General features: G+C 47.4%; 1 protein-coding gene across 1 annotated transcript in view; it reads right to left on the reverse strand.

Annotated features, from left to right (window-relative positions):
* The window catches only part of PTPRF (protein tyrosine phosphatase receptor type F), a 1045343-nt gene that overhangs the window by 804371 nt on the left and 213005 nt on the right, over window positions 1-27967 (reverse strand).

The raw sequence follows: 27967 nt of genomic DNA on the forward strand, positions 1-27967 counted from the left end.
TGAGGATCTGAAGGCGACGAAACAGTGTGACAAGGCGGTGGCCGTAGCTAGAAGGTTGCTAGGTTGTATAGAGAGAGGTGTGACCAGCAGAAGAAAGGAGGTGTTGATGCCCCTGTATAAGTCGTTGGTGAGGCCCCACACCTGGAGTATGGTGTTCAGTTTTGGAGGTCATATCTTGCTAAGGATGTAAAAAGAATTGAAGCGGTGCAAAGAAAAGCTACGAGAATGGTATGGGATTTGTGTTACAAGACGTATGAGGAGAGACTTGCTGACCTGAACATGTACACCCTGGAGGAAAGGAGAAACAGGGGTGATATGATACAGACGTTCAAATATTTGAAAGGTATTAGTCCGCAAACGAACCTTTTCTGGAGATGGAAAGGCGGTAGAACTAGAGGACATGAAATGAGATTGAAGGGGGGCAGACTCAAGAAAAATATCAGGAAGTATTTTTTCACGGAGAGAGTGGTGGATTCTTGGAATGCCCTCCCGCAGGAGGTGGTGGAGATGAAAAAGGTAACGGAATTCAAACATGCATGGGACAAACAAAGGAATCCTGCTCGGAAGGAAGGGACAATCAGAAGCTTAGCCGAGATTGGGTGGCGGAGCCGGTGGTGGTAGGCGGGGCTGGTGGTTGGGAGGCGGGGCTAGTGCTGGGCAGACTTCTACAGTCTGTGCCCTGAAAAAGCGAAAGATACATACCTGTAGCACGTATTCTCCAAGGACAGTTCTTTAGATTTTAAGCTCCTTTGAGCAGGGACTGTCCTTCTTTGTTAAACTGTACAGCGCTGCATAACCCTAGTAGCACTTTAGAAATGTTAAGTAGTAGTAGTAGACAGCAGGCTGTTTGTTCTCACTGATGGGTGACGTCCGTCGGCAGCCCCAGGATAGGAAGATCTTCCTAGCAACAAAGTTTGCTAGCCCTCGCGCGCACATGCGCGACCGTCTTCCTGCCCGAAAGCGAGCGTGCTCCTCAGTCCAGTAGAAAGCAAAAGACAAAGGAAGACACAACTCCAAAGGGGAGGTGGGCGGATTGCTGAGAACAATCAGCCTGCTGTCCTCGGAGAATACCTGCTACAGGTATGTATCTTTCGCTTTCTCCGAGGACTGCTTGTTCTCACTGATGGGGTATCCATAGCCCCCAGGCACAATCAAAACAACAAACATTGGTCAATTGGGCCTCGCAACGGCGAGGACATAACTGAGATGGACCTAAATAGAAACAACTAACAGAGTGCAGCCTGGAACAGAATAAAAATGGGCCGGGGGGGAAGGGAGTTGGAACCTAAACTCCAAACAGATTCTGTAGCACCGACTGCCCAAACCGACTGTCGCGTCGGGTATCCTGCTGAAGGCAGTAATGAGATTTGAATGTGTGGACAGATGACCACGTCGCAGCCTTGCAAATCTCTTCAATAGTGGCTGACTTCAAGTGAGCCACTGACGCTGCCATGGCTCTAATACTGTGAGTCATGACATGACCCTCCAGAGTCAGCCCAGCTTGGGCGTAAGTGAAGGAAATGCAATCTACTAGCCAATTGGAGATGGTGCATTTCCCAATAGACACTCCCCTTCTATTGGGGTAAAAAAAAACAAGCATTTGGGCGGACTGTCTGAATGAGCTTGTCCGCTCCAGATAGAAGGCCAATGCTCGCTTGCAGTCCAATGTGTGCAACTGGCGCTCAGCAGGGCGGGTATGAGGACGGGGAAAGAATGTTGGCAAGACAATTGACTGGTTAAGATGGAACTCCGACACCACCTTCGGCAAGAACTTAGGGTGAGTGCAGAGGACTACTCTGTTATGATGAAATTTAGTAGAAGGAGCATGGGCTACCAAGGCTTGGAGCTCACTGACTCTACGAGCTGAAGTGACTGCCACCAAAAAAATGACCTTCCAAGTCAAGTACTTCAGATGGCAGGAATTCAGTGGCTCAAAAGGAGGTTTCATCAGCTGGGTGAGAACGACATTGAGATCCCATGACACAGTAAGAGGCTTGATAGGGGGCTTTGACAAAAGCAAACCTCTCATGAAGCGAACAACTAAAGGCTGTCCAGAGATAGGCTTACCCTCTACACGATAATGAAAAGCACTAATTGCGCTAAGGTGAACCCTTACAGAGTTGGTCTTGAGACCAGACTCGGACAAGTGCAGAAGGTATTCAAGCAGGGTCTGTGTAGGACAAGAATGAGGATCTAGGGCCTTGCTGTCACAGCAGACAGCAAACCTCTTCCATTTAAAAGAATAACACCTCTTCGTGAAATCTTTTCTGGACGCAAGCAAGACTCAGGAGACACCCTCAGAAAGACCCAAGGAGGCAAAGTCTACGCTCTCAACATCCAGGCCGTGAGAGCCAGGGACTGGAGGTTGGGATGCAGAAACACCCCCTCGTTCTATTTTTTTTCCATATTTTTATTAAAGGTTTTTCAGAACATAAGACAGAAAAGTAAACACAAAAGCAAACAAAAACAACACTCCATGGCAAATAAGCGTAAATAAAGATCAGAACAACATTATCATCGTTCCATAACAATACCTTTAGACAAATATTCTGAATACATAATGTCAAGTAATGCTATGTGGTTCCTGACAAAAGAGGTCTAAACGAGCCCAAGTCCTTAAGACAGACTTAACTCTATGAAGTCTATGGGCCAGAATTGTTTTATATTTTCTTATCACACAAACGTAACTCCACCACTCATTATAATTCAGATGCACATTATTTTTCCAATTTGAAACAATTAAGTGCAAAGCAACTGCTAACAAGATATTGAACAACTTCTTATCTGACTCTAGAAGAGAGATATTAAGACAAGAGGCTTGCAGAATCACAACCTCATACGAGATCGTTGTAGACACAGGCAAGTGAAAAATAAGACACATTTTTGCCCAAATAAGGCTCCAGTATGCTCTGACGTTTTTGCAGAAGACCATATGTGCTAATGATCCATCTCTTTCCTGACAAGACCAGCATTTGATGTGGAGATTCTTAGTGATTCTTGCTACTCGAGCAGTGGTCCAGTAGGCTCTGTGGAAGATAAAGTATAAGGATTGGGATATTGCTGCTGACTTAGTGGGACGCATGGAGTCAACCCAGAAGGTGTACCAATCAAAGTCAGCCGCATCGAAGCTTAAATCCTTTTCCCAAGACAGCTTCAATGGAGCAACAGTGTCAACATATAAATCCTGAAGCTTTTTATATAGGAGAGATGCCTTCTTACCACCTGATGTAATGGTGTGGCAAAAGGAGATAAAGTCCGAAATAGTTGTTATAAGAGAATTGGAGACTTGAAAGGCTGAAATAAATTTGGAAACGTCCCTCCATGTTGGAGAATCTATCAAAGAAACATGATACAATGCAGACAAAGCAACAGGTGATAACAGATAACCAGCAATATACAGTTGAGATAACTGCCATATACCCTTATCTTGCCATTCCGCCTTTTGAGACTGCAGGAGACCAGTTGGAAAACCAGAGTTATACTAGAGAGAGACATCTTCCAGCGAGATAGTGCTAATTCCAAGACCAGCTCTAAACGTACGGATATCAGAGGCAGTGGCTTTCAACAGCCGAATGCGTTTTGTATAAGGATACAAATCTGCATACGGGAGAAGAGATAAAGGGCAGGAGTGAGCCACAGCTGCCTCAATATCTGCCACCGAGCCATGAGATGAGAGAATTCCCTTTGGAACCACATTAAAGACTGGGCAAGTCGAAAGGCCATGTGATATTTTTTGAAATCAGGGACATTAAGACCTCACAAATGTTTTGGTAGCTGAAGTTTCTTGAGTGCAATGCGAGGAGGTTTTTGTCTCCAAAGAAACTTAAGTAAGAGGTAGTCAAGCTTGTTATAAGAGTGAGTTTGGAAAGGAGAAAGGGGTCATACTGAAAATGTACTTTAACTTTGGGGCCAGAACCATCTTGATAGCCGCTATTCTTCCGCACCACGTTAAATATAGGGGAGACCATAGATTTAAAATTGAAGAGGTTAAAGTTAAGATTTGGTCTCTCATAAGAGACATAGTCTGATCCACTGATGTGGAATACCAGAACCCTAGGTATTTAATTTTAGTAGGCTGCCAGGAAAATGGGTATTGAGATATCTGATGTCTATGCACTAGTGTATTGAGCGGCATTATGGCTGATTTGGACCAGTTTATTTTATAACCAGACAGAGAAGAGAATGAATTAATTACATCCAGAATACTGGGAAGAGAATTTGGTGTAGTATATAACAAAATATCATCAGCATAAATGGAAAGTTTAAACATCTCCCCTCTTACAGATACACCAGAAATATTTGAATGAGCCCTAATAGCTATAGCTAATGGTTCTAAGGCAACATTGCAAAGGAGAGGAGACAGTGGACAGCCTTGTTTAGTGCCTCTTCTAAGGGGAAAAAAATTTAGAATTATCACCATTCACTGAGATTGAAGCTTTCGGATTGGTATACAAGACCTTTATCATTTTAATAAAAGAGGGACTGAAATTAAACCAAGCCAAAGTATGAAACAAATAAGGCCATTCAATTCTATCAAAGGCTTCCTCGGCGTCCCATAAGACGTAAGGCCAACTTTTTTGCATAAATTTTGTTATCTATGTTAATCAAAGAAATAGGCCTATAATTCTCAACTTTAGATGGGTCTCTGTCTGGTTTGGGTATAACAGTAATCGTTGACTGGTAGAAGGAACCAGTTTGACCCTCATGTAATAAGAGGAAATTATAGAGAACTTGCAACTTGGGCACTAGAAGATCTGCAAACATCTGATGGTTTCACTGTAGAATTCTATCATTCCCTGGTGATTTACCTGTGGAAAGGGAATGAATGGTGTCCAGTATCTCATTTTGGGAGAAGGGTTCTTCTAAAGAGTGATTTTGAGAGACATCTATTAGAGGCCTATCAAGATGGTTCCCAAAATCCCCAAAGGACTCTAGAGCAAAGTGAACTTCCGAGTCATAAAATTTGTTGCAATACAATTGGAATTGGCGAGCAATGGCGTCATTAGAGGTATGTATGACCTCCGAGGAGTCTACAAGTTGCGAGATTCTATTCCTACTTCGTTTAGTTTTAAGTTGTTGCGCAAGGAGGTGGCTTGCTTTATTACTCTCAGCATACAATGTGGATTTATGAGCATGAATTAGGTCCAGCGCCTCTTTAGAGAGAGTGGTATTAAAATCATATTTTAACTTCTGCAGACTCAAAAGAGTCGTCGGTTCGTTATCGACCAGGAACTTATCTTCAATTTGAAAGAATAACACCTCTTCGTGGAATCTTTTCTGGAAGCAAGCAAGACTTGGGAGACACCCTCAGAAAGACCCAAGGAGGCAAAGTCTACGCTCTCAACATCCAGGCCGTGAGAGCCAGGGACTGGAGGTTGGGATGCAGAAGCGCCCCCTCGTTCTGAGTGATGAGGGTTGGAAAACACTCCAATCTCCACTGTTCTTCTGAGGACAACTCCAGAAAAAGAGGGAACCAGATCTGACGCAGCCAGAAGGGAGTGATCAGAATCATGGTTCCACGATCCTGCTTGAGTTTCAGCAAAGTCTTCCCTACCAAGGGTATGGGAGGATACGCATACAGGAGGCCCTTCCCCCAATAAAGGAGAAAGGCATCTCACGCTAGTCTGCCGTGGGCCTGAAGTCTGGAACAGAACTGAGGGACCTTGTGATTGATCTGAGTGGTAAAAAGATCTACCAAGGGGGTGCCCCACGCTTGGAAGATCTTGCATACTACTCTCAAGTTGAGAGACCACTCATGAGGTTGCATTATCCTGCTCAACCTGTCGGCCAGACTGTTGTTTATGCCTGCCAGATACGTGGCTTGGAGAAACATGCTGCGTTGGCGAGCCCAAAGCCACATCCTGACGGCTTCCTGACACAGGGGGCGAGATCCGGTGCCCCCCTGCTTGTTGATGTAATACATAGCAACCTAGTCTGTCTGAATTTGAATAATTTGATAGGACAGTCGACCTCTCAAAGCTTTCTCTCCGGCGAAGGAGTAGGATCAGAAGGAAGACCACAAGACTCCTCATCAGAGAAATATCTGGGATATTCCTCCGCCTCCCACAAGGCCTCACCTTCGGTGAGACCGTCTCGACGCCGAGGAACTAAGTCCTCTATAGCGATGTCAAGAAGAAGACTCCCTCGCCGCCGGTGACAAAGCTCCCTCCAGCGACGTCGACGGGGAGTCCACTTGGGTGGCAGCAGACGCCGATGCCGCAAGCAGTACATGCGTCGCAGTCCTCACCACGGGCGGGGAGCCAACTGCCACATCTCTCGACGGTACCGAGGCGCAAGCACCGGTGGGGTACCGGAACAGATGGTCGCAGCAGCCTTTCCAGAATCCCTGGATGTATGGCTCGGAGGCGATCGTCTAGAGTGTCTGTCGAGCAAGGCTGTGGGGCCGGTACCAGCGACGAGGTGAGAATCTGCTTGGGGCGCGGAGGCGGTACTGGGCTGCCCTGAGAAGAGTGCATCGAAACCTCCTGTATGGAGGGTGAGCGGTCCTCCCGGAGTCGACGCTTTCCGGGTGCCGATTCCCTCGGCGCCCCGGAGCTCTCGGTACCGTGACGGAAAGGTGACCGATGGCAGTGCTTCTTCGCCTTTGCTCAAAGCACATCATCAGCACTGACGAGGACGTAGAATCCACACATTTCCTGGGGACTGGGTCCGAAGGAGGTCGGTCCCGGGGGGCCTGTACCGCAGGAGCCCTCGAGGCAGGTGGAGACCCACTCGATGGCTCACTGCTACCAGCATGGGATCTCTGGACAGCCATCACCTGCGCTCCGGATGTCGATGCACCCTCGACATCTATACCGTTGATGAACTTGGTACCGCTGGCTCCGTCGACATCGAAAGACTGAACAAGGCTCCAAACAAAATGTTCCACTGAGCCCATCTCGCCGCCTGAGTCCTCTTTTTTAGCTGAAGACATAGCGTGCAGGCGTTAGGACGATGACCAGCTCCCAAACACTGATGGCACGAGACGTGCCTATCAGTGAGCAAGATTATCCGGTTGCACCGCGTGTACTTCTTGAAGCCGCTGGCAGGCTTCGAGGAAATGGGCGGAAAAATCGCGCCAGCGAGGTCAAAATATACGATGGTGCCAAAAGAAAGCAGCAAAACAGGGAAAAACCCGAACAGGCGGCGAAAATGGTCTCAGAAAAGAAAAGGAAACTTAGGGACAAAAACTAAAGAACTAAAGGAAAAGGAACTTTTTATCTCTTTTTTTTTTTTTTTTTTAAGACGGAAAAACACGAGCAAACTCGTGTAGAAACAAGCCGAAAAGTGGTGGAAAAGCGGCGAAACGCTGCGAGGGCCTCTCTGGGACACAGAACGACCGCAAAAACAGCCGTCCTAAGCCGCGAAAAAAAAAAGACTGATGAGCACGCTCGCATTCAGGCGGGAAGACGCAAACTTTGTTGCTAGGAAGATCTTCCGATCCTGGGGCTGCCGGCGGACGTCACCCATCAGTGAGAACAAGCAGCCTGCTTGTCCTCGGAGAATGACAGATACAAATCAAGGTAAGGTAAACACAAAAAGTAGCACATATGAGTTTATCTTGTTGGGCAGACTGGATGGACCGTGCAGGTCTTTTTCTGCCTTCATCTACCATGTTACTATGTTACTATTTATCGCTTTCCTAATAACTCCTAAGGTAATAAATAGTAATAAAACAAAAACAGAGAAAAAAATAAGATGATTAATTTTTTAATGGACTAACTTAACATATTTTTGATTAGCTTTCAAAGGCAACCCCCCTCTTCTTCAGATCAGAAATAAGCAAATATAGGTAAATATCAGTAGATATATAAGTGACGCACAAAAGCATTCTAATTCCTAATATTCTCTTTGCTTTTTTGGCCGCTGCTGCACACTGGGCAGAATATTTCAGCATATTGTCTACAAGGACCAATGGAGTTAACCCAGAGGGCACCTGCTTCATCAGGCCCTGAATCCAAGGACGCCTTTGAGAGGACATTACATCAATTAATAGGAAGGTATCAAAGCTCAGGTGAAGGTATCAACAAGCTTGGGCTAATTAGGAAGATTACTGATTAACTTAAAAAAGTGTTCAGCAGAGAAGCAGACAAGAGAGAGGAAGGAATGAGAGATGGAAAAGGAAAACTCTTTATTAAAGCTGCAAAATAGTTCAGCAGACAACTAGAGAGATGGAATGAAGTGAGATTTAGATCTCAGTACCCAGAAGAGAGGTATGAAAGATCTGTCAGAGGATGAGATCCAAGTTGACGGCTGTGTGCCAAGCTGCGACAGTCGTGTCTTTGAACTTTACCCAATAATGGTCACGTGCAAGAGCTGCCAGCCAAAGCATTCGGCTGAGTGGGGACCAGCTTAAGCGGCAGGACCCATTGATACATTTGTGACCCACAACGGAGAACAGCCAGTGAACATAATAGCCATACTGGGTCAGACTAACATAGTAGATGATGGCCAAGAAAGACCTGTACGGTCTATCCAGTCTGCCCAACAAGATAAACTCATATGTGCTACTTTATGTGTATACCTGACTTTCATTTGTATCTGCCATTTTCAGGGCACAGACCATATTAGTCTGCCCAGCACTAACCCCACCTCCCCCCACCGGCTCTACCACCCAATCTCCGCTAAGCTTCTGAGGATCCATTCCTTCTTTACAGGATTACTTTATGTTTATCCCACGCATGTTTGAATTCCGTTACCGTTTTCATCTCCACCACCTCCCACGGAAGAGCATTCCAAGCATCCACCACTCTCTCCATGAAAAAATACTTACTGACATTTTTCTCGAGTTTGCCCCACTTCAATCTCATTTCATATCCTCTAGTTCTACCGCCTTCCCATCTACGGAAAGGTTTGCTTGTGGATTAATACCTTTCAAATATTTGAACGTCTGTATCATATCACCCATTTCTCCTTTCCTCCAGTGTATATATGTTCAGGTCAGCAAGTCTCTCCTCATACGTCTTGTAATGCAAATTCCATACCTTTTTTGTAGCTTTTCTTTGCACCGCTTCAATTCTTTTTACATCCTTAGCAAGCTACGGCCTCCAAAACTGAACACAATACTCCAGGTGGGGCCTCACCAACGACTTATACAGGGGCATCAACACCTCCTTTCTTCTGCTGGTCACACCTTTCTCTATACGGCCTAGCAACCTTCTAGCTATGGCCACCGCCTTGTCATACTGTTTCGTCGCCATGACTCGTTCCAAAAAAGTTCCATTCGACCTCAATTTCAAAATCGTTCTTGTGATTGCACAGATTGACAAAATTTTTGTAATTTTTGTATTGTGCTGCTGAACCGTCACTAAAGTAGTATATTCTTGTAATCTTCGTTTTATTCGTCAAAAACTCAATCAACTTCCGAATGAACATGTGCACGGAAACCGTATCATGTTGCATATGAGCAGAAATTATGCAGCAGTTGACAATTTGCAGCATGCCATCTTTGTTGATATAATAAGCGACGAATGGATGCACTGTGCATTGTGAATTCTCCCAGTGAAAGCTTTGAGCAGTGTCTTGGACAACAAATGAGTAATTCTGCGCAAAATCCATCAGTACGATAAGTTAGGTTTCTTTTAGACCAGCTTTTAATGACTTCAAATATTCGCTTTGATGTTTTGAAATGAAGTGGTGGCCAGTCAGTTTCCAAATTTTGCTAGCGAGTTTTTTTGATAAAGTTGTCAACAGTGAGAACATGTGCTTCAAGCGTTTCACGGTCAGTATGAACCCATTGTTAGAATTCTATTGATTCTTCTGAGTCCCAGTCCTTAAATATTTCTTCCAAATATGCTATCAGTGCCTCTTCACCAGGACAGTTTTGGCATCGCTGCAACATACAATCTTTGGCGTCCAGATCGAAAACTGCCTTTCCCATGAGCATCTTGTAGTCTTCTTTAATGTTGGCACCTTGTAGCATAAACTTAACATTCTGATGGATGGTGCAGACACAGACGGAATGTGTGCCTGAGCTCACAGAATTTGGAAAAACCAATTTCAGCACCATATTTGTTTCGATATGCTACCGATGTCAGGAGGGACGGAGCTTTGGCCCTTAGCACCGCAGGTTGATTCATCTGTGGTGGACTCGAGCGGGGAGGTGCTGCTGATGGAGGAGATGGGTAGTGAGTGCTGCCGGGCACGGTGCTGGATCCATGAGCCGCACTTGGCGCTGCAGTCTCGTCGCTGGAGGGGAGTCTGCTGCCTCTGCTGTCCTCATCCCGGTGGGCTTTTGGCTGTAGTCTTGGAGCTGTTCCGCCCGCCGACGCCGGCTCCTCCTCTTCTGTCAGTTCAGCGGAGCAGTAGCAGACAATGGAGAGCCCGACGGTTGCACATTTGTAGGAGGCCCGTTAGAACCTGCACTACCTCGATCCCTTGGATTGATCGGGCAGCTGGTCTTCTCTTCTGTGGCTGCTCTGTGCTTATGACGAAGGGGCCCGTTTCCTGCCTTGAGTGTCCCGGCGAGTCAAGACCTGATTTATGACTCCTGCTTTCTCTTCTTCTTCTTTTTGTTTTCTATTTCTACTTATCATATATTGAATTCTAACTCTCCCCCTCCTTCCCTTATTCCTCCGGTCCTTCTCTTCTGCCATTGTAAATGATTTATTTGTTCATTGTAAGCCGCTTAGTGGCTGCTCTGTGTGGTAATAGGTGGGGTATAAATGATATAAATACATAAATACATACATACATACAGTTCTTTCAGATTGCACAGTAGCAACCGCTTTTTTACCAGGGCACATGCTGCTAAATTCAACATCCTCATAGAAATCATGAACTTTGTCGGCGATTGCCTTTGATAGCAGTTTGCCAACTTTTGCATCTGGTAGTGCACAAATGCCTCTCTCTTGCTTTAATTTTCGCGCTGTTTTAACCATACTTTCTATAACGCTAAACGTTTTTGCTGTCACTGGTATTGACCAACTCTTTGGGGCCAAAGTCAATAATTGAATTTTCAAGGATCTGTTGGATATTTTAATTTTCGTTTTCACATCTTCTATTAGGTCAGTGTAATCTTAGCATGACAGGCATTCCTTACCAGCCGACTTGCTAGTTTGTCCAATATCTTCGGCTAATACTGCAGCGGCTACCATTATTTTTTCTGCTACCACTTTCTGCACGCGTTCAATTTTTCATTTCACATATCCAGTTTTATCCCTACTGGCCAACCTCTGAATTTTTAATGGAGAAGTCCCCAAATCAGTCAAACTTTGATCAAGACTGCCTGAAATGTCCATATGGGAAAATTAGGTTCTTACCTTGGTAATTTTCTTTCCTTTAGTCATAGCAGATGAAGCCATTACGTATGGGTTGTGTCCATCAACCAGCAGGGGGAGATAGAGAGCACTCAAATTTCACACTGCCACATGGTCAGCTAGCTCCACTGCCTCTTCAGTATTTGAAGCTTCCAAAGCAGTATAACAACCCGCAATGGGAATAACATGAACTTTCCTCACAGTGAACGATGGCCCCATAACAAGGGCATGAACTCAAAAGGAGGGAATGAACACATCCTCCTGGAGGGAATAAACTCGTCCTCCTCTTTGTATTTATGGAGGGAATACACACATCCTCCTGGAGGGAATGAACTCAACCTCCTACACATGAACTGGAGGGAATGAACTCATCCTCCTATAAGTGAACAAGAATCCTGAAGACTGTTTTCCAACTTTCTCCTAAGGAAGGCTTAGAACTTCAGGAAACAAGAACAGAACCTGAAACAGATTCACAGCATACAGACAATCATACAGGGAGGGCTCATGGCTTCATCTGCTATGATTAAAGGAAAGAAAATTACCAAGGTAAGACCCTAATTTTCCCTTCCTTGTCATCAACCTGATGAAGCCATTACGTATGGGATGTATCAAAGCAATCCCTATATAGGGTGGGAACAAGTCACACCACGCGCTAGCACTTGTGCTCCAAAACACGCATCCCTCCTAGCAGCCACATCCAGCCTGTAATGTCAGGCAAATGAGAGCTTCGAAGCCTATGTTGCTGCACTGCAAATCTCATGGAGAGTGCTCCAGTTTCAGCCCAAGAGGAAGAAATCGCTCTTGTAGAATGTGCCTTAAAGGCTACAGGCGTAGGCCGGCTGGCAAGCAGATAAGCTGAAAAGATAGCTTCTTTGAGCCAGCGGGCAATAGTGGCTTTAGACGCTGGAGACCCTCTGCGAGAACCTGATAGTAAAACAAAAATGATCAGAGGTCCTGAAAGAATTAGTAACTCGCAGATACTGCAACAGAGTCCTGCGCACATCCAACAGGTGCAACTGCCCAAAAGATTCTGGAAACTCCTCCTTAACAAAAGAAAGTAGAAAAACAGGTTGGTTTAGGTGAAACGCTGAAACCACCTTAGGCATGAAGGAAGGCATGGTACGAACCGTGACCGCGGACTCTGAAAATTGCAGAAATGGGTCTCGACAAGACAGCGCCTGGAATTCTGACATCCGTCTCGCCGAAGTAATGGCCACCAGAAAAATGGCCTTTAGTGTTAAATCTTTCTCTGAAGCTCGCCGTAGCGGCTCAAAAGAAGAACCCTGCAGAGCCTTCAAAACTAGCCCCAGGTTCCAAGCTGGACAAGGTGCCCGCATGGGAGGACGGAGCCGAAGCACCCCTCTAAGAAACCATGCCACATCTGGATGAGCAGCTAAAGACACGCCTGCAACCTTACCATGAAGGGAGGCCAATGCTGCCACTTGCACCCGCAGGGAATTATAGGCCAAGCCTTTTTGTACACCATCCTGCAAAAAGTCCAGAATTGGCGAGACAGGAGCCCGCATGGGTGTGATCGCTTTTGAAACACACCAAGCCTCAAACTGGCGCCAGATCTTGGCATAAGCCACGGAAGTGGAACGCTTGCGGGCCTGCAGGAGAGTGGAAATAACATTATTGGAATAGCCTTCGCCTCTCAATTGCGCCCTCTCAATAGCCATGCCGTAAGACCAAAACGGCAGGCATCCTCCATGGCCACCGGTCCCTGCGACAACAGGTTCAGTACCAGAGGTAAAGGAACGGGAGCCTCCACCAGCATCTGTCGGAGGTCCGCATAACCAAGGCCCCCTGGGCCAATCCGGGGCACTTCTCCAGAGTGAAGCCGAATCCGCAAGAGCACACGCCCTATCAAGGGCCACGGAAGGAACACATACCAGAGGCCCAGAGGCCAGGGATGAGCCAAGGCATCCAACCCGGCTGAACGAGGATCTCTCCGTCTGCTGAAAAGCACGGGACTTTGGCAGTTGAGCTTGTCGCCATAAGATCCATTACAGGCTTGCCCCATTTGGCACATATCTGCAGGAATACTTCGTCTGCCAGCTCCCATTCCACTGGATCGATTTGATGCCTGCTTAGATAATCGGCTTGCACGTTGCTCTGACCTGCAATGTGAGCTGCCGACAGAAACTGTAGATGCAGCTAGGCCCAGTGGCAAATCTGTTCGGCCTGCTCTGCACTGCCGCCTTGTCGGTTTATGTAGGCCACTGTTGTCGTGTTGTCCGACATCACTCTGACAGCCAATCCTTCCAGGGTCACTTGAAAGGCCAGAAGCGCCTGAAACACCGCTTTCAACTCTAGGCGATTGATGGACCACTCCGACTCGTTGGGTGTCCAAAGACCCTGGGCAAGCTTCCCCTTGCAATGTGCGCCCCAGCCCTTCAGGCTGGCATCTGTCACCACTAGGCACCAATCGGGGAGTGCCAGCGGCATTCCTCGCCGCAGCATGCTGTCTGAGAGCCACCACTCCATGTTGAGTCGGGCCGCAGGGAGCCAAGAGTCTGCACTGATAATCCTGAGATACTGGAGACCATCGTTGAAGCAGGGAATACTGCAGAGGTCTCAGGTGCGCTCTCGTCCAGGGCACCAAATCCAAGGTGGCCGTCATCGATCCCAACAGTTGGAAAATGTCCCAAGCTCGCGGGCGAGGCATCCTCAGGAGCAGACGGACCTGATTCTGAAGAATTGCACCACCTTTGCTTGGGTAGGAATACATATCCTGAGTCTGTGTCGAACCGTGCCCCCAAATATTCTAGGGATTGCGAGGGGATCAGGTGACTTTTGGCTACATTGACGACCCAGCCCAGAGATTGCAGTACTGAGACCACTCTGGCTGTAGCTTGATGGCTCTCTGTTGCAGAGTCCGCTCTGATGAGCCAGTCGTCTAGGTATGGGTGAACCCAGATACCTTCTCGCCTGAGAAAATCAGCTACTACCACCATTACCTTGGAAAAGGGTCTGGGAGCTGTGGCGAGGCCAAAAGGCAAGGCCCGAAACTGGAAATGTTTTCCCATCACCGCAAACCGCAGAAACTTCTGGTGCGGGGGCCAAATTGGAATGTGCAAGTAAGCTTCTTTCAGGTCCACAGACGTGAGAAACTCTCCCGGCTGTACCGCCGCACTGACGGAGCGCAGGGCTTCCATGTGAAAATACCGCACTCTTAGGGACTTGTTTAATTCTTTTAAGTCCAGAATAGGGCGAAAAGACCCACTTTTTCGCGGCACCACAAAGTAAATGGAGAAGCGGCCGCAGCCGAAATCGGCGGGAGGCACCGGGGGAAACTGCCCCAATGTGAATCAAGCCTTGTAAGGTCTCCTCTACCACCGCCCGTTTGGCGGCAGAACCGCATCGGGACTCCACAAACATGTCTCTTATCGGGGCATCGAATTCTATTCCGTATCCTTCTCTGATCAGGTCCAAGACCCACTGATTTGAGGTAAACTTGGCCCACTCCTCGAGAAAGAAGGAAAGACGTCCTCCTATAACAGGAATTGAGGAGGGGGCCGGCGCAACCTCATTGAGAGGGTCACTCTTGAACTCCAGGTCTTGAGCCTGCTGCTGCGGAACGTTTGTCCAAGCGAAAGGAGTTCCTCTGCTGAAAACCGGCCACGAGAAGTGGACCCAGCAGAATGCCCCGGGCGGTACCTTCTAGCTTCATGGAAGCGAGGTCTATAAGAGGAGTGAACCGCCTGACCCTTGGAGGGAGGCTGCGGCCTATCCTCGGGTAAGCGCTGGGGTTTAGCATCTCCCAGGCCCTTCACAATTTTCTCCAACTCCTCACCCAACAGGAGAAGGCCTTGAAAGGGCAACTTCACCAATCTTTGCTTAGAGGCCATGTCCGCCGCCCAATGCCGTAGCCACAGAAGACGGCGAGCCGCCACTGCTACAGCCATCTGTTTAGCCGAAGCTCTGACCATATCATAGAGGGCGTCAGCCAAAAAGGACAAGGCCGACTCCATTCGCGGAGCCACTTCAGACAAGGGCTCCGCTCCATCACCGGGCTGTTCCACTGCCTGTTGCAACCATGCCAGGCAGGCTCCAGCAGCATAACAACTGCATGCAGACGCCCGAATAGTAAGACCAGCAATTTCAAAGGACCGTTTAAGTGCTGATTCCAGTCTACGGTCTTGCATGTACTTCAGGGCAACACCTCCTTCAACCGGGAGGGTAGTTCTCTTTGTCACAGCTGTGACTAGGGAATCCACCTTAGGCATTGCAAAGCGAGCCAAATGCTCCTCACTCAGAGGGAATAATTGCCCCATAGCCCTGGAAACTTTCAAAGGTCCTTCAGGGTCAGCCCATTGAGCTGAAATAAGCTCTTGGATGGAGTCATGCAAAGGAAAGGCTCGAGCAGGCTTTTTGGTACTTGCCATCCTCGGATTTCCAGAGGCCACGCCACTCCCGGGATCTTCAATAGAGAGGACCTGTAAGACAATCTAAAATAAGCGCTGGCAGCTCCTCGCGGTGGAAAATCCTCACCGCGGACGGATCATCTGGATCCAGTGGCCCTTCTGCACCTTCCTCTGTTTCCTCTGGCCACGAGGGCCTGCCAGACCCCTCAGAGTCACCACATCCCGACCACGGGGGGGGGGGGGGGGGGGGGGGAAGGGGGGTGCACCACTCTCTGAAGGGGAATTTACTCTTCTGCGCTTCTCTTGCGGCCAGCTATCAGGGAAAAACGACTCAGAGGGCAATCCCAGGCCTGCATCCACCGGAGGGGCAGTAAGGGGGGGCCGTAGAAAACCCCTGTGGCTGAGCTCTTTTAAGCATATATGCATTATGAAGCAATAATACAAAGTCAGGGGAGAAAAACTCGCCCTGGGCACCCAGTTCCAGTCCGGGGCTAGTAGCTCTTTGGCCAGCCTCAATTCAAGGGCCCCCTCCAGTCTCCAGACCCTCCGCCTCAGCAGGGTTCACGCCATGTGGTGCTTTCAAAATGGCGCCCGCTGCCAGCTCCACCGAGCGGGAAGATTCATCGCTCGCCATGCTCGGGCCAGCTCTTATGCCTGAACAGCACGTTTTACAGAGCCCCGCTGCTGATCTGCGCTTGCCACACTTGGAACAGCGCTTAACACAATCTCTGCAGCCATTGCCAAAAAAACGCGGAAAATTCAAAATGGCGGCTTCGCGCCAAAAACGTCCCAATCGTGGGCCCTCCCCGGAGTCAGAAAACACTCTTACCTCACTGGACCGAGTATACAAGCTCCGGTCACGCTATAGAAACTGAAGAAAACCTCTTGCTTTTTTTTTTTTTTTTAAACGCTGTGAGGAAAGTAGAGAAAACAGCAAAAGTGGCAATCAAATCAACTCCGGAGGTACAGAACAGTGGGAAAGGCAGGGAAAGGTGAACCAATGTGCCTGCATCCACCAAGTATAGAGTGGGAAAGAGCAGGGAAAAGTGAAACTAATGTGCTCACATCCACTGGGGGGATGGGTAAGGCAGGGAAAGGGCTAACCTATGTGCCTTTAAAGCGAAGCTGCTATAGCCTCTAACACCCTGGCTAACAACTGGCAAGCCAGGAGCCACCCCCCAGGCAGATTTTTTAAGGAGCTTGATCAAGCTGCAACCACCCTGCTTGGGAAGATAGAGAATACTGAAGAGGCAGTGGAGCTAGCTGACCATGTGGCACTGTGAAATTTGAGTGCTCTCTATCTCCCCCTGCTGGTTGATGGACACAACCCATACGTAATGGCTTCATCTGCTTGATGACCAGCAACGTAATTTTCTGATGACGATGACTCTGCCTTGCTTTCGACCATAGAAACACATTTGGTTTTACACTTGGAACACATTTTTTGGCATGGCTTCACATTTGTTTTCAATTTTTTCAGATCATCGGAAATGGCTAGATTGACTTTCCACAGTCCATGATTAACTATGTGATTTTGTTTGCCGAATGGGTTGCAGCACGACTTTTGCTTCATTTCGTACTTTTCCAAATACACCGCTTTTTCATGCAGGCAGATTTGGTCGTCGTCTGTGAACTCAACCTCCGATCGCCAAGTAATGAGCATTTTTTCATTGGCAGACAAGCTGTGTACATAATGCAGCCCAATTTCTTTAGAATAAAATGAACCATGGTGGCAAGTTGACAACAATTTGTTTTCCAACAACGCAAATGGGCAAAGTGGGATTGTCAGTGACTCCTAAAGTGGAACTTCGCATTACTTAGCTATAGTTCGGGTTTCTCTTTCCTACATGTATCACTTAGCACTTGCTTATATTAAACGTCATCTGCCATTTGGATGCCCAGTCTCCCAATTGTTGTGGATCAATCTTATCAAGTGAGTTTTCAATTGTTTGTAAAATATGAGACAATTTAATTGGGCAGAGAGTTCCATCTGGATGTATTTTGGTATGAGAATCCTCCATTGTGGATAGTTTTGTATTTGATTTTATTACATTGAGGAAAGTGTAGTATAAGAAAATCTCTGCAGGATTCTTTAACATTACGTGTTGGCAAATCCACAAGGTTCTGCATGTAAGATGGGGATGAACAATAGATTATTTGATGAATGAGTGCACATAATTTGAAAGTAAATTTATTGGTAACCAGTGAAGTTTAGAAGCAGGCTCGCTTTGGAGTAATGGTTAGCTTTAAGTACAAGATGAGCTGCTGTGTTTTGAGCAGTTTGTAACTTTCTAATTGGTGATGTCTTGAGTCCAGCATAAACTGCATTGCAGTAGTCAAATATTGATAACACCAAGAATTATGTTAATGATCTGAAAATTGTGTTTTTGTTATTCCTATTTACAACTTGCTCAGCCGTTGACAGTGATAACCTGCAATCTTTAAAATGCGTCTGCTCTGTATTTAAAGATACCTGGTATATTATGGTCTTTATTGCAACTTTGCTACTGACATGCTCTGACCATGCACTTCTGAGCAACTGTCGGCCTTCCCTCAGTTTCTAGATGGCTGCTCTCTCTCCTTTTTAAATGTTGGTGCCTGCAGCCTGGTTTCACCCTGGTTAAGGTGGAGCCCATCTTTTCAGAATAGGCTCCCCCTTCCCCAAAATGATGCCCCGTTCCTAACAAATCTTCTCCCCTCACTGCATCATCGCTTTACCCACACATTGAAACTTTGGAGCTCTGCCTGTCTTTTGGATATTGAACGGGGATCATCCTGAAAATGCTACCCTGGAGGTTCTAGATTTCAGCTTTCTACCTGAGAGCCTAAATTTCGCTTCCAGAACCTCCCTTCCATATTTTCCTATGTCATTGGTACCCACATGTCATAGGTCCATCACCTTCACAACAAACAGGCAAGTGAATGAGTGGTCCTCATGTCTACCAGCCACCCAGCTATCTACATGCCTAATGATGGAATCTTCAACTACAACAGCTGTCCTAACCCTTCCCTCCTGTGCAGAAGCCCCTGGACACACATCCACAATGCGAGAGGATATTGTATCCCCTGGAGGGCAGATCCTTGCTACAGGATCACTTCCTGCCACTCCACGGTGATGTTTTTCATTGTCAAATGGGAGTCTAAAATCACCCCTAGGATATGACATGAGGTCAACATCTTGACATCCATATTTCTTATCTTAATCTGCTCATCCAGAAAGGAGGTAAAGGGAGAGTGAAAAGCAAATAAACTCTGTTTTTTTCCCATGTTTATTTGTATCCCACATTTTCCCACCTATTTGCAGACTCAATGTGGCTTACAATAATACATCATAGCAAGCGTCAATCACAAGTAGGTTAACAATTGGTTACATAAAGAACAGGTGTAACAATGGATATAAATTAATTTAAAAAACATATCAAAAAACAGTAAGATTATCAAGTAACTGGTGATGTGTTAGAGTTCCTATTGTTGATCATTATGGTAACCCTGTCACGTTCTCGAGGCCCTTGGTATGCTGTCAGGTCCTCGGGGCCGCACTGGGAACCGTGAGCCCTTGGGCCCCTGCCAAGGAGCGGCAGAGGCAGGCAAGACCATCTTGGAACCGGACATACGGAAGAACAGGACTGGAACTCGGGATCGGAAGTAGGCAACTGGAACCGGCAGGACAGGATCCGCTTCACCTGCGCTTGGCCACCGTTCCGCTAGAGTTGAGCTCTAGTGTGCAGGTGGCCGGCAGGACTTGTAGGACAGGGCCGGAACAGGAGAACCAGAGGACCCACCCTGGGTCTAGGAAACACAAGGGAGACTAGACTAGGAACTAAACTCGGACAGGGAGCTGCTGCACCGCCACTAGCAAGAACCAGAAGGCAGACCAAGGAGACAAGACATACGAAGATTAGCAGGAGCAAAGACTAGGGCAACATGCCAGCAAGGCAGACTAGGGATCAGGGAATACCCAGCGGGTAAACCCACTAGCCAGGAAGCAGCAGGAAACAGGGACCACACCCTGGCAATAAACACTAGCTAGACAGAGACAGGATTCAGGATATACACTCAGGAAATACAAGCAGGGTAAGCATACAGACTAGGCAAGGTAGGATTCAGGATATACACTCAGGATATACAAACAGGGTAAGCACACAGACTAGGCAAGGTAGGATAGGCAACAGAGCGAACAGAGTAAACCAGGAAGAACAGGCCAAGGGTCTTGGGCCGGCAGCAGAGCAAACAGAGTAAACCAGGAATATCAAGCCATGGGTCTGAAGCCACAGCCACTCCACACACCAAGTGGGAACTCACAAAGGCTGAGGCTTCACATGCAGACAGAGAACAAACACGGACAGAGGCTTCACCCCCAAACACAGAGTAAGCCAGGAACAGAGGCTTCACCCCGAACACAGAGTAAGCCAGGAACAGAGGCTTCACCCCAAACACAGAGTAAGCCAGGAACAGAGGCTTCACCCCAAACACAGGATAAGCCAGGAACAGAGGCAGGGAAGACCCTCCACGGGAAGACAACAGACACAGAAAGAAGTTGGGCTGGAACCCAGAGAGAGGCTAAGCAGTAGTGCAGCAGACACTCACTAACCTGACCTAAGAGCATAACATTTCATGCAAAGGCACTGACTGCCAGCCCAGCACTTCCTTATGAAGGCTTTCACTGATGAGTCACCAGCAGTAGGACAGCAACAGGAAGTACACTGACCCCAAAGAGAGGCTTGACACACATAGGAAGTGAGCCCACAGGAAAGACAAGCAGGAGTCATCTTGGAAGCTGGCACAGAGGAGGCGGCAGCCATCTTGGAAGAGGCATAGCCCACACAGGTGAGGTTCAGTAAGGCAATCAGCACACAGAGCCAGAGAGAACCGAAGACAGAGACAGAGACAAGCAGAAGCCAGCACAGCCACTGACTCCCAGAAACAGGGTAAGCATGAGGGTGGTCACGGCCACAGACGTGACACTCTTATTAAAAAGAAAAGTGTTTAGTGATTTTCGAAAGTTGATGATGTCATGAATAGATTTCAGATGACGTGGCAATGCATTCCACAGCTGTGCGCCAATGTAGGAAAAGCAGGACACATGTACTAGTTTGTATTTTAGGCCTTTACAGCTAGGGAAGTGAAGTTTAGCTCGAGACAAACCAAGGTAGCTCAATTTATAATAGTAAAACATTTTTGAATAGGGTTTGAACAACTGGTAGAGAGGAATTACAACAGAGGTGTCATCAGGATAGGTGTTAAAAGTTTTAAACCAAATGTTTCTATAATATTAAAAAGTATTGGAGGGAGTGGGGATCCTTGTGGGACACCACACTCTATTTTCCATGATTCAGAGAATTCATTCTTCCATTTAACCCTGTAAGCTCTTTCTTTCAAAAAAAAAAAACCTTAAACCAAGAGATGACCATTCCACTACTACTACTTTTTAACATTTCTAAAGCGCTACTAGGGTTACGCAGCGCTGTACAATTTAACATAGGACAGTCCCTGCTCAAAGAGCTTACAATCTAAAGGACAAATGTACAGTCAGTCAAGTAGGGGCAGTCAAATTAGGGCAGTCTAAATTTCCTGAAAGGTATAAAGGTTAGGTGCCGAAAGCAACAATGAAGAGGTGGCCTTTGAGCAAGGATTTGAAAATGGGTAGGGAGGGGGCTTGGCGTAAGGGCTCAGGAAATTTATTCCAAGCATAGGGTGAGGCGAGGCAGAATGGGCGGAGCCTGGAGTTGGTGGAGAAGGGTACTGAGAGGAGGGATTTGTCCTGTGAGCGGAGGTTTCGGGCGGGAATGTAAGGGGAGATGAGGGTACAGAGATAATGGGGGGCTGCAGACTGAGTGCATTTGTATGTAAGAAGGAGAAGCTTGAACTGTATGCGGTATCTGATTGGAAGCCAGTGAAGTGACCTGAGAGGGGTGATATGTCGGTTCAGGCGGAATATAAGACGTGCAGCAGAGTTCTGAACGGATTGAAGGGGGGATAGAGGGTTAAGTGGGAGGCCAGTGAGGAGTAGGTTGCAGCAGTCAAGGCGAGAGGTAATGAGAGAATGGATGAGAGTTTGGGTGGTGTGCTCTGAGAGGAAAGGGCGAATTTTGCTGATGTTAAAGAGGAAGAAGCGACAGGTCTTGGCTGTCTGCTGGATATGCGCAGAGAAGGAGAGGGAGGAGTCGAAGATGACACCGAGGTTGCGGGCAGATGAGACAGGGAGGATGAGGGTGAGATCGAGAGCGGAGGAAGAGGAGGTGGGTTTTGGTGGAAAGACGATAAGCTCGGTCTTGGTCATGTTCAGTTTCAGGTGGCGGTTGGACATCCATGCAGCAATGTCGGATAAGCAGGCCGATACCTTGGCCTGGGTCTCCGCAGTGATGTCTGGTGTGGAGAGATACAGTTGGGTGTCATCAGCATAAAGATGATACTGGAAACCATGAGATGAGATCAGTAAGCCCAGGGAAGAGGTGTAGATTGAAAAAAGAAGGGGTCAAAGGACAGATCCCTGGGGAACTCCAACAGAGAGCGGGATGGGGGTGGAGGAAGATCCATGAGAGTGTACCCTGAAGGTGCGGTGGGAGAGATAGGAAGAGAACCAGGAGAGAACAGAGCCCTGGAACCCAAATGAGGACAGTGTGGCAAGAAGTAAATCATGAGGACAGTGTGGCAAGAAGTAAATCATGATTGACAGTGTCAAAAGCGGCGGATAGATCGAGGAGGATGAAGATGGAGTAGTGGCCTCTGGATTTGGCAAGGAACAGGTCATTACAGACTTTAGAGAGTGCTGTTTCTGTCGAGTGTAGAGGGCGAAAACCGATTTGAAGCGGATCGAGGATGGCATGAGAGGAGAGAAAATCAAGGCAGCGGCTGTGGACTGCGCGCTCAAGTGTCTTGGAGAGGAAGGGTAGGAGGGAGATGGGGTGGTAGTTGGAGGGACAAGTAGGGTCAAGTGATGGTTTTTTGAGGAGAGGTGTGATTACGGCTTGCTTGAAGGTGTCAGGGTCAGTTGCAGTGGAGAGAGAGAGGATGAGGATATGCCAGATGGAGGGGGTGACAGTATGAGAGATGGTGTTAAGTAAGTTGGTGGGGATGGGATCAGAGGAACAAGTGGTGCATTTCGAGGAGGAAAGAAGGCGGGCAGTTTCCTCCTCGGTGATATCAGGAAAGGAGGAGAAAGAGGCCAGGGTTGGTTGGTTGAGGGAGAGGGTTGAAGGGTGAAGGGGAGGAGGTGGCTTGATAGTGAACACAAGGTTGATCTTTTGCACCTTGTCGCAGAAGTAGTCAGCCAGTGATTGAGGAGTGAGGAGGGGGTGGGAGCGGAGGGCACTTTGAGGAGGGAGTTAAGGGTGGCGAAGAGACGACGAGGGTTGGAGCTGAGAGAATTGGTCAACTGGGTGTAGTAGTCCTGTTTGGCAAGGAATAGGGAGGACTGAAAGGAGGATACCATGAATTTGTAATGAAGGAAATCTGAATAGGTGCAAGATTTCCTCCAGAGGCGTTCAGCAGATTCGGGCGCAGGAGCGAAGGTGACGGATGCAAGGGGTCAACCAGAGCTGGGGATTAGTAAGCCTTGTGGGACAGGAGATGGATGGTGCGAGGGTGTCCAGAGCAGAGAGTGGCATTGTAAGCGGAGACAGCCTTGTCGACAGACTCCGAGGATATGATGGAGGGGAGGAGATTAGAAATACTAGAGGAAAATGTGGGAGGGTCAATAGCCTGGAGATTCCTGGAAGTAGTGGTTAATGTTGGGCGGGGCTGAGGGGGGGATGAGAAGCAGTGAGATTGCAGTAGGAGGAGGGGTTGGAAACTACAGGAAGGCGAGAGTAGTAACCCGACGCCTCCACCGCGGCCAACTGGGTGGGGAGAGTGGGAGAAGAGAGAACCTCCATGGCATAGGGCCGCGATTGAGGCAGAGTCATCAGAGGAGAGCCAGGTTTCAGTTAGGGCGAGCAGTTGAAGGGAACGAGAGATGAAGAGATCGTGGGTGAAGGGAAGTCTGTTGCACACCAATCGGGCATTCCACAGGGCACATGAGAAGGGGAGGGAAGAGGGAGGGAGGAGGGGAACAGAGATGAGATTGGAGACATCCCAGAATCGTTTGCATGGATAGGACGAGGACAGGTGGGGGGACCTGGATTGGGATTGATGTCTCCCGCGGATAGCAGGAGGAGGAGCAAGAGAGTGCGGAGGAGGGTGAGGGAGGTAGGGCGACGAAGAAAGGATGCACTTAGGAGGAATGGGGATGGGTTAATGGCAGGAAGGAAGTGTTGAAGGTTGAGTGCTAGGAAGGAGGAGGGGAACAAGAGAGATGGTGAGGTGGTGAGGGATGGGGGTGAATAGGGTATTGCAGTAGTGAGTAGGACTGGAGAGGACATGGGTGGGCAGTGAATTTCAGCGGTAGACAGTGGTAGGGGGAGGGGAAAAATTAGGAAGGGATAGGGCAAGGAAGAGAATGTGTACAGGGGCCATAAGTAGTGACTGAGGCAGGTAGGTTGGTAGATGGGCTGAGAAGAAGTTGATGGGCTGGCAAGTAGGTAAGTCAATGGGCTGGCACGCTAGCAAACAGGGAGGCTGAGAAGAAGTTGATGGGCTGGCGAGCAGGTAAGTCAATGGGCTGGCACGCTAGCAAACAGGGAGGCTGAGAAGAAGTTGATGGGCTGGCGAGCAGGTAAGTCAATGGGCTAACAAGTTCGCAGGCAGGGAGGCAGGCAGGTTGGTTGATGGGGTAACAGGCAGGCAGGCAGTTTGGTTTATGGGCTACTAGTCAGGGAGGCAGGAGGGAAAAATCAGGCAGGGCTGAGCAGGTAAGTCAATGGAAGGGCTGAGCAGGTAAGTCAATGGGCTGACAAGCTAGCAGGCAGGCAGGTTGGTTGATGGGCTAGTAGTCAGGCAGAACTGGAGCGGCTGGAACGGGCGGACTAGAGCAAGCAGGAACGGACTGACGGGAACAAGCTGGAGCAGGCGGACTGGAACATGCTGGAAGAAGCCATGCAGATGGACTGGAGCGAGCAGGAACGGACGGACTGGAACACGTGGAGCAGATGGACTGGAATAATATCCCAACAGAATTTAACAAATGAAGCAAAAGCCCATGGTCAATTAGGTCAAAGGCTGCTGAGAGATCAAACTGCAGTACTAAGACTTGATGACCTTGAGATAATTGTACATTTACTTCACGTACCAGACTTCCCAAAAGGGTCTCAAGTACTGAATCTTTTGTGAAAGATAGGTGTGTCTGAAAAAAAGATTATGATTTTCTAAATAACTAGCCAGTTGACCTGCAAAATTGCTTTCAGATATTTTTGTAAAAAGAGGTATTCCTGCAATTGGCCTAAAACTGGAAGTATCAGATGTTGACAGAGGGAGATTTTTTGGTATGAGTGTTAATATGATATCCCCCAGAGAACTTGGAAACTGTCCTGATTTAAATAAACCTGACAACATTGATGCCAACCAAATAATGACGTCTGGAAGTTCTAGTGTGCTTATGTGAAGGAGAACTATCCAGAATACAGTGAGACTGAGAAGTGACAAAGCAAAGGAATGTATTTCAGTAATAGTTGGAACTGAAAAATCTTTCCAGACACTATCAGGATGGGGACAAAAATTGTCAAACTCAGAGGGTGCTGCCTTTAAACATGCTGTGGTCACACCTCTCCTTAAGAAGCCTTCACTCGACCCTACTTGTCACTCTAATTACCGACCCATCTCCCTCCTTCCCTTTCTCTCCAAATTACTTGAGCGTGCTGTTCACCGCCGCTGCCTTGATTTTCTCTCCTCACTTGCTATTCTTGACCCACTACAATCTGGTTTTCGCCCTCTCCACTCAAACGAAACTGCGCTTACTAAAGACTCCAATGACCTATTACTGGCTAAATCCAGAGGTCAATATTCCATCCTCATTCTTCTTGCTCTTTCCGCTGCTTTTGACACTGTCGATCACAGCATACTTCTTGATACCCTGTCCTCACTTGGATTCCAGGGCTCTGTCCTTTCCTGGTTCTCTTCCTACCTCTCCCTCCGCACCTTTAGTGTTCACTCTGGTGGATCCTCTTCTACTTCTATCCATCTGCCTGTCGGCGAACCTCAGGGTTCTGTTCTTGGTCCCCTCCTCTTTTCTATCTACACTTCTTCCCTTGGTTCATTAATCTCATCCCATGGCTTTTCCTACCATCTCTATGCTGATGACACCAAATCTACCTTTCTACCCCTGATATCTCACCTTGCATCCAAACCAAAGTTTCAGCGTGCTTGTCTGACACTGCTGTCTGGATGTCTCAACGCCACCTGAAATTAAATATGACCAAAACCGAGCTTCTCATTTTCCCTCCCAAACCCACCTCCCCGCTCCCCCCGTTTTCTATTTCTGTTGATGGCTCTCTCATTCTCCCTGTCTCCTCAACTCGAAACCTTGGGGTTATCTTTGACTCTTCTCTCTCCGTCTCTGCTCATATCCAGCAGATCGCCACGACCTGTCATTGCTTTCTTTACAACATCCGTAAAATCCGCCCCTTTATTTCTGAGCACTCTACCAAAACCCTCATCCACACCCTTGTCACCTCTCGTTTAGACTATTGCAATCTGCTTCTTGCTGGCCTCCCACTTAGTCACCTCTCCAGTCGGTTCAAAACTCTGCTGCCTGTCTGGTCTTCAGCCAGGGTTGCTTTACTCATACTACCCCCTCTCCTCAAGTCGCTTCACTGGCTCCCTATCCGTTTTCGCATCCTGTTCAAACTTCTTCTACTAACCTATAAATGTACTCACTCTGCTGCTCCCCAGTATCTCTCCACACATTTGTTTGCTTTATTTTTTGTCTACTAGATTGTAAGCTCTTTGAGCAGAGACTGTCTTTCTTCTATGTTTGTGCAGCTCTGCGTACGCTTTGTAGCGCTATAGAAATGCTAAATAGCAGTAGTAGTAGGGTATTAAGAGACACCTAAAGATAGACATCAACAAATGTCAACTTATTTCTTAGTTTGACAATTTTTGATTGAAAGAAATCTGCCAAATCTTGTGCTACTAGATTATATTCAGTAGATATAGTAGGTTTTAGTAAAGGTTTAGTTTGGAAAAATTTGTAGAAAGAATTAAACAGCATAGTAGTAAGTCTGAGAAGATTCTCACTGGGTAAGGTTTGAGATATCCAATGCTCATTTCTATCCTAGCAACAACAATCACTACCCAACTTGCTAGAAGCAAGATATGTCACTACAGTTACATTTACAAAGATAACTACATAAGAAGTTTCGAGACAGCAGTGTACTTTTTAAAATATTTCTGTCAATATAACGAAGAGGGATGTTAACTAGTTGTAATAGAATTGCTATCCTTTTATCTACACCAGTAGTTCCCAAACTTTTCCAGTTCATGGCACCCTTAGCTTCCAAGCAATTTTTCACTGCGCCCCACACACACACACACATTTCTTCCCCCCTCCCAAAAAAAAAAAAAAAGATATTCTGGGGGGAAAATGTTTTCATGGGGCCCACCGCCACTCATTTCTTCCTTCTCCCCTCAAAAAATGGGTATGCTGGGGGGGGGGGGGGCAAAGGTCTCTTGGGGGAGGTGCACCTTTAATCCCCTGTGCACAGAAAGAGCTCCCACAGTCAATCTCTTCACCCATACAAATACCATGCAGCTGTCCCCCAAAAAATCAAAGCATTACAAAGCACATCAAATCCAAAAATCAATATCACTTATCTTTAAAACAGCCACTGAATGTAAATCGTTTGCAGTTGAAGACAGCGCCGCAAACTTGCCTACAAGTCCAACAAGACCCCGTTTTGAGAACATAGCTTCAGGGACCGGTGTCTTTACTCCACAAAACTTAAAGCTTCTGACCTTATTTTGAACCAACTTGTTGTTTGCTTCTACAGAAATATTCCGGCACTTTCACTGACTCCAGGAGTGCTCCATCTGTCGGTCCGTCTCCCAGGTTTTCATGTTAACTCTGCTCTGCCAAAGCCACGGGTTAGGTAGGGTCCTTCAGCCTGTCACAGGAAGGAGGACACAACCTATGGCCAGTGGCACAGTTAATGCAGTAACCCGGTCCTGGCACACAGGAGCAGGAGACTAATCAGCATGCACTTATGCATCTCCCTCTGCCGCACCCCTGTGAGTTTGCCGTGGCGCAGTTTGGGAAACGCTGGTCTATATGATTGCTAATTCTTCAGGTTTGTCTGAATCTCTTTTACTATACGTAATCCAAACTGAACTAAAAGGCTATTGTGGAATATAAGTGTATATCAGTATCAGCAATGATGATCAAGAAGTCATCATTTTCTGTAAATATCTAACATTAGGCTACAGGAGAAGGAATTCTTTCATCTCATAATGGCAAAGTCTCTTGTCAGAAAC

The sequence above is a fragment of the Microcaecilia unicolor genome, chromosome 6 (assembly GCF_901765095.1).
Source record: "Microcaecilia unicolor chromosome 6, aMicUni1.1, whole genome shotgun sequence".
Classification (NCBI taxonomy): domain Eukaryota; kingdom Metazoa; phylum Chordata; class Amphibia; order Gymnophiona; family Siphonopidae; genus Microcaecilia; species Microcaecilia unicolor.